The sequence below is a fragment of the Vitis riparia genome, chromosome 4, assembly GCF_004353265.1.
Source record: "Vitis riparia cultivar Riparia Gloire de Montpellier isolate 1030 chromosome 4, EGFV_Vit.rip_1.0, whole genome shotgun sequence".
Taxonomy (NCBI): domain Eukaryota; kingdom Viridiplantae; phylum Streptophyta; class Magnoliopsida; order Vitales; family Vitaceae; genus Vitis; species Vitis riparia.
The window spans coordinates 24209606-24217804 of record NC_048434.1 but is presented as its reverse complement, the minus strand read 5'-3'; positions in this window follow the sequence as shown (position 1 = coordinate 24217804).

The following is an 8199-nucleotide window of genomic DNA, read 5'->3' as shown; positions in this document are numbered from 1 at the left end:
ACAAAACAAATTAAGTAACCTTTGGTACCCATATCTTTTTGGGTCCTAGAGGGTTAGTCTTTCTTTCAATTGGAATCCAAAATAATTTAGAGTTTTGAAGAACATGAAGGGATTTTTAAATATCACCAAAGTGACATCTTCTTTCAAAAATCGCAAATAGTTAAAGGCGAAAAACTAAAGGTTTCCTTTTAAAAAAAAAAATTGATTTTTGAAAGGCTTGTAGGCTAACCTCTTTTTATCAAAAATGAAATTTTTGATTTTCCAAAATCATATCAAAAGTCTTTTGGCCATTTGAGAATTTTTAGCTCCTCATTTTCCTTTTCAAAAGAGATTTTTGCCTTCTCAATATTTTCAAAATTTTCATTATGCTCATTGAGCTAATTTTGAAGACAAGAATTCTTTTTCTTGAGAGAAATATTTTTGAAAACAAGTTTTTCAAGATCAAAATATAATTCTTGAAGTGCATCTTGAAATTCAAAATGGTTGGAGTTGGAGTTTACCTCATCACTTTCATTTTCACTTTCTTCCTCTTCATCATCATTTGTTATAGCCATAAAGGCTATACTTTTCTCATTTTCTTCAACTCTTTGATGATTGTACAACTCTATCTTATAAGTCATGAGTGACCCAATGAGTTCTTCAAATGAGAGCTTGGTGAGATCCTTCGCTTCTTGAATAACCATCACTTTTGTTTCCCATTTCTTTGGTAGAGACCTTAAGATCTTCATGACTTTCTCTACTTCGGTGTAGGTCTTTCCCAAGTCTTCAAGTTCATTCACAATCACAAGAAACCTAGAAAACATTTCAACAATAGATTCAAAATCTTTTATAGAAAATAATTCATAATCGTGCATAAGGATATTGATTTTGGACTCTTTAACTTGGTCGTTTCCCTCATAAGTGACTTCTAATAGTTTCCAAATTTCTTTAGCCGACTTACAATGCCAAATAAGATTAAATTCATTTCTATCAATAGCACAATGTAAGATAAAAAGGACTTTGGCATTTAATTGAACTTTCTTTCTATCAAGTTCATCCCATTCATGCTTAAGTTTTGGAACCATCACTCCATTTTCTAATTTTGAAGGAATGTGGGGACCATCTTCAATAACATCCCATAAATCAAGATTAGTAGATTGGATAAACCAAGTCATTTTGGTTTTCCAATAGGGATAATCGGTTCCCGTGAAAAGTGGAGGTCGGGTGGTTGAAAAACTTTCAACTTGGGATGAGGTTGATGGAATAGCCATTACTTCTTAGACGGTTAAGTCTTAACAAGAAGCCTTGCTTTATTACCAATTATTAGGAATTTGAGGCTAATCCAAACTATGGTAATCACCCTAGAGTGGGGGTAAATAGGGTGATGGTATCTTTTTCACAAATTTAAACTATGCAAAAATAAGAGACAATTATATGCAAATATATAATAAACAAAATAAACACAATTGCATATAATTTAAAAGAGTTAGGGAAGAGAGAGTGCAAACACGAGAGTTTATAATGGTTCGGCACTTCCTTGCCTACGTCCACTCTCCTTAACCTCCTAACCGAGTGAGGGTTCCACTATCTTGAAGCTTCAACCAAGCTTCCAATCTCTTTACAATTGGATTATGGTTCCAATTCACCATCTTGGACTTTTGGCTCCAAGCACCCTTTACACTTCTTCAAGAGATATCCCTTTCTTGAACAACCTCTGAAGTGATACCCCTCACTTGAGAAAATTCCTCACAAAGATATACAAATAATGATCTCTCAAAATCCTAGTAATAGAACTTTAGGTTCAAAGATATAAGAAAAACTAGGATTGAATGGTGCGCTAAAGATATGCAAGTTTTGGAATAATGGTGCACTAAAAAATACTCTTCCAAGGCTCAAATATAATCAAGAAAGATTTAGAAAGGTTTAGCTTATGAAACAATGAAGTTTGGAGCCTTTTTATAGAAGAAAAAAATCATACTAACCGTTGGGGGTTCGACCGGTTGACTAGCCGTTAGGAAAAGTGACCGTTGGGCCTCAACCGGACCTCAACCGGTTGAGGTTCAACCTTGACTGGGAAGAGAAGGTCACTGGGAGAGAGAGAAACTTTTTGGCCTCCTTCAACCGGTCCTCGACCGGACGAGCACAACCGGTCGACCGGTTGAACTGGTTGAGCCATTCTTTTGGCTCAACACTCAACATTTTTCAACTTAAAACCTTTTAACACAAGTTTGAAAATCATTTAACACAAGGTTTTAGTTGAAAACATGAAATCATCCAATTCTTAAGATATTTAAAACAATATTACTCTTGGATGATTTTGGTGCATAAATAAATAATGAAATGCATGAAAGTCCTAGTGCACCAACAACCTTGCAAAGAGATCTTAAGAAGCTTTGGTCTTGAAAAACTCTTCTCTTTGAGGTGGTCTTCTTCTTCATGATTTCTCTTTTGACTTGATTTGTCTTTGGATTGCCACTGTGGAAGTCGTCTTGCCTAATCTCACTTGAAATATGACCATTAGTTCTAAACCTTGTTTTGTTATCATCAAAATCAAGATTAACCAAACCTTGGTTTCACAAGTAGAAACTTACTTGGACTATTTCTCCTAAGCTCAATTCTCCTAGCAAGACATTGACCCATTTCTATCGACCTTAGGATCAGTGCTTGGGTTTATGCTAATTGTAAGGCTCTCATTGATATGAACATCAATTGTCTCAACAAAATTCCAACTCGGTCTAGTTACTCGTGGTGGGTCATCACAATTACATGATTTAAATGAGTTTATGCATGTGTCAAAAGGTCTATTTCTACTTTATTGGATCGTAGGAACCTTAGTCACGATTGCTTGACTTTTAGCCTTCACAACCTTAGCCATTATTCACTGTAGAGACGCTTTTTGGTCCTCATAATTGTGGACCTAAGCCAATGGAGACTCCTTCCATCATCATGACCACAAACTTGAGATATGACCCTTTCCAACCATAGAAAACTCAATCAAAGGTGAATTTAGTTGAGATAATGAGACCTTAGATCCTTTCAACCCTTAGCACTACAACAACACAAAAAAAACACACACACACACACAACACAACACAACACACAAATTGGAATGGAAACAATTTTATTGAAACACTAAAGCGGAAAAGTTACAAAGACAAAAGAAAAGAAAAAAAAATCTAGTAAGAATGACTTACTTCCCTAACTATTCATTTTTTTTTTCTAAAGAAAGTTTATTCTATTTACAATTCTTGTACGTATAGGCGATAAAATCTCTTTCCTCATTATTTCTTCTAAGCTATCCTTTCTGAGTTACGTTTCCTGTCTATACTAGTGATGTTGCTATGTGGCCATCATAGTCAGATGAATGTTAGCTTGATGTGGATGGTGTTGCACAAGTTGTCTTGTTAGTGCAACAATATAAGGACGTGAATGGCGGAACATTTGAGAGCATTGGGGGTGATGTTAGTGTGTGGCTTGTTAAGTGTGCAAATGATAGGAAGATGTGGCTTGTGTGTAAGTGAAACAATCATTGAATTAGACTGGGATAAGCTTTTTGATGGGGGCGAGTGCGTACTTTATTAGTAAGATACGTGCATAGTTTATTGCATCAAAATTACGCATTATGGGTGGTTGGATGTGTGTTGGGCTTATTAATGAACAATGGCAAACTTAAGAACTATTGACTTCATGAGTGTTTGTGTAAGTTCAGGTAAGATGCGTTTCCTTCTTACTGCATTTTCCCAATAGTGTGTAATATGAGGGTCTTTTCAATGCGCAATAGGAGGTGTGTTATTGTTAGAGTTGTTGGCATCTTAGATCTAAACAACAGAAACAATACCATTTTTTAAAAATTGATATTTTAAGGTTAAAGTACTAACCTTTAGGTGTGGATGTTCCCAAACCTTAAATTCCAATTGTTGAAAATGACCTTGAAGTTGTTGGAAGTCTTATAAACTCACGATTTTTCGCCCAATGACTCAACCTTGTTCTTGGTACGCTTCCGATGGGAAAGAAAGGAGGGTGAAGGTTATGACTTTCTTTCTCTTTGAATGGTGGAAGACAAAAAATTATGGAATCCCTAACCCCTAGAGAGTATTTATAGGGTTCTTAATTAGGCTTAAGTGATTTGAACCCACATGGGTTTAGGTAACTTAATCTAGCCCAAATTGAGTCTTAATTGATTAATTAACCTAATAAGTCTAACTAATTAATCAATTAGCCCAATCTAGAGACTTTGTCCACTTACCCTTGTGCAACCTTGCGTAATTACCAAAATACCCTTATACACAAAAGTGAACCTAGAGTCAAGCCGACCTTCATAATCCATGCCTACTGATTACTACTCAAAAACCACATATTTTAGATACTAACTTTCATGTGTTTTACACCTTTTTGAGTAGTAATTATGCCTAATTTGCCCAAGTAATACATTACTACCCTTACAAGTGATACTAATGGTTTTTGTTGAGTTTTGGAGATATTTTAAGGTGATTTTTGAAGTATGGAATGACAAATGGAAAATGAATGGAGGAAGGTACATAATGTGGTCATGAGGAAGAGGAAATGCACTTGAACCAAGCTTTGAAGCTTAATTGAAGGTGGTGGAGATGGATTAAACATGAAGAAATGAGAGAAGTTGTAAAGAGGAGCCGGAATAGCATAATTGTCGGTTTCGCATGACCATGCGAAATTTTCGCACAGTCATGCGAAATGAGACAAAAGGGAGGTGGCTGCAGCATAAGAGGAAATTTTGAGGAAGTAATTTCGCATGACCATGCGAAATTTTCGCACAGTCATGCGAAACGCTCCAGAAGAACGAAAAGGAGCTGTTGCATTCTCCACTTCGCACCATCATGCGAGATTGCTAGGGCTCGTGCGAAAATTCATTTTCTCTAGCTTCCTTGATGAAGAAGCATCCGGAAGACCTCTAGAATGTTGCCAAGTGTCATTTTTACCTTGGCCTATAAATAGAAACGGGATTAACTCATTTAAGAACTTTTGATACATTTTCTAATTGTAGTACTTTTCATTCTTCTTCTCTCTATATAATTCTCCATTTTCCTTCAGTTTCTCTTATTTTCTCGGTAGCCAAACATGTCTTGTGAGATCAAATCTCCAAGCATGAGTGGCTAAATCTCGTTTTTCTCGGAGGAGGGAGGATTTAGAGGCAAGATCTATGGTGAATTAGAGAATTGAGCCTGAATTGTAAAGGTAATTAGATCCAATTGATTGATTAATTGAAATTTGGGGATTTTTCTCTTCAAATTGTCTTGAATGATTACTACAATGCAAGCTAGGTAGATTCATCAAATTCTTAATGCTAGATTTGATGAAATTGAATAGTTGCATTGTGTGAATCATTGGAAGATAGTTTAAGATGAATTGAATTTATGATTCAAATTGATCTCTTGGATTAGATTACCTAATTTTAAGAGAAATTAGATCTAGATCTAAAGCTAAATCAAAAATCGGTTTAGATGAAAATTTAGGTTTTCAATCTAACTTGATGAAAATTAGATCTCAACACCTATTCACCATGGAAATTGCTCTCTAGAAAATCTTAACTCCGAGAATCTCACATCTTATTAATTTTCTTCTCTTTTACACTTCATTTTGATTTCAATTTGAATACATTGCTATCTTGAGATTTCATCATGCAATTTCAAGTAAATTTCACTTGATCACCATCATTTCTTATCATCTCGTTCAAGCCTTAATTACCAAGAATAATCCATCCTTGTGGACGATACCTAAAAACCACTATACTACAGTAGTTTGTACTAAAACCACTTTTTGATCGGGTACAAATTGCTATAGAAGAGCGAATTAGGTTATAAATTTTGTTTTGATCCAATAAACGACAAAAATCCGAGCGATCAAAAATGGCGCCGTTGCCGGGGATGGTGCCAAGGTGATTGAGGCATTTTCTTTGGTGAGGATTAACCCTTGTGATCCACATCACAAGATTGGTGAAGTTCTCTTTACCGATTCTCCGCTTTCATTTTATTTTTCTTCCAAATTTCATTTTTCTTTTTATTATTATTTTTTTTTTCTCTTTTGTTCTTTTTGTTTTGTTTTGGTTTTTCTTGGCTTGTTTTGTAGGCTCTCCATTGCATGCTACATTGAGAATAAAACTCAAGGGAGAGATTGAAAAGAACTTACATTGCTAATCATCTTTGGTTTGTGATCCAATTGTTGAGAAAATGGAAAATCAAGGGGAAAATCAAAAAACTCAACAAGGACCAAGCAATGGCAATTCTCACATGTCTAGATCAATGAGAGAATATATGCATCCTCAAAGGATAGGCATGGGATCATGTATAGTTCTTCCTAATGAGTTATTGTGATAAAAACTCACTTGGTACCTCTTCTACCTCAATTTCATGGAATGGAGAATGAGAATCCTTATGCTCACATCAAAGATTTTGAAGAAGTTTGTCATACTTTTCAAGAAGGGATTGCATCCATAGAGCTTATGAGATTGAAGCTTTTTCCATTCACATTGAAGGATAAGGCTAAGTTGTGGTTCAACTCATTGAGGCCCCAAAGCATAAGGTCATGGTTGGAACTACAAACAACCTTCTTGAAGAAATTTTTCCCCATACATCGCACAAGTGGCTTGAAGAGGCAAATTACCAACTTTGTGGCATTGGACAATGAAAAATTTTATGCTTGTTGGGAAAGATATATGGAAGTAATCAATGCTTGTCCTCATCATGGTTTTGACACATGGATGTTGGTGAGTTACTTCTATGAGGGCATGTCGCCAACTATGAAGCAATTGCTAGAAACCATGTGTGGAGGTGACTTTATGAGCAAAAGTCCCGATGAAGCTTTTGAATTTTTGAATTATGTGGCTGAAATATCAAGGTCATGGGATGAGCCACATGAAAGGGATTTATACAAGTCTAAGTCTCAAAGCAATTCAAAAGGAGGAATGTATACGTTGAATGAAGATGTTGATCTACAAGCTAAAATGGTAGCTTTGACAAAAAGGCTAGAGGAACTTGAAGCTAAGGGATTTCATGAGGTGAATGCAATATATGATAATCCAATTTACATGGAGCAATGTTCTAGTTATCAATCTATAGAACATGAAGTGAGTGATTGTCCTACAATACCAGCCATGGGGGAAAGACTTGTTGAGAATCATCCGAACATGTCATGGAATTGTGAACAAGAGCAATTTTCTTCAAGGCAACACTCACAAAGCCAACAATTCATGGAAGACTCTCCACAACAAGTTTCTTTGGTTGAGCAAGCTATTGTAAACTTGAGTAAAATTTTAGGAGATTTTATTGGTGATCAAAAGAATATCAATACTCAAGTAAATCAAAGGATAGACCATATGGAGACATCTTTCAATCATAAATTTGATAGCTTGCAAACCAATCTCACACAAAAGATTGATAATATGCAGCTTGTTATTTCTAAACTCACAAGCATGCATACGGTGCAAGAAAAAGGAAAATTCTCTTCACAACCCCAACAAAGTCTAAGTGGAGTCCATGAAATTGGAGAGACAAGTGAAAGTTCTATTGAGAAGGATGAAGTCAAAGCAGTCATTACCTTAAGAGGTGGTAAGCAAGTTGATCAACCTATGCCAAAACCAAAAGAGAATGAAGGAGGAAAACAAAAGGAAAATGTGAAAGAACAAGAAAAAGGGAAAGAGGTGAATAAGGATGATAGATCAAAGGAATATGAGATTGTTAAAGAAGAGGTTAAGAAGAAAGATATGCTCTTAGCTCCACCTTTTCCCAAAGCTCTTCAATCTAAGAAAGTGGTAAATAATGCTCCAGAAATTTTTGAAGTTCTCAAGCAAGTCAAAGTCAATATACCACTCCTTGACATGATTAGACAAGTTCCAGCCTATGCCAAGTTTCTTAAGGATTTGTGTACCATAAAGAGAGGGATGCATTTGAAAAAGAAAGCTTTCTTGACTGAACAAGTTAGTGCAATCATCCAATGCAAAACCCCAATCAAGTATAAGGATCTGGGATGTCCAACTATCTCGGTGAATATTGGCAACACTTTTGTAAAAAGAGCACTTTTATACTTGGGGGCAAGTGTGAATCTTCTTCCTTACTCAGTATATAAGCAATTGGGGCTTGGAGAACTAAAGTCTACTTCCATCACACTTTCATTGGCGGATAGATCGGTTAAGTTTCCAAGAGGAATTATTGAAGATGTGTTGATCCAAATCGATAACTTCTATTATCC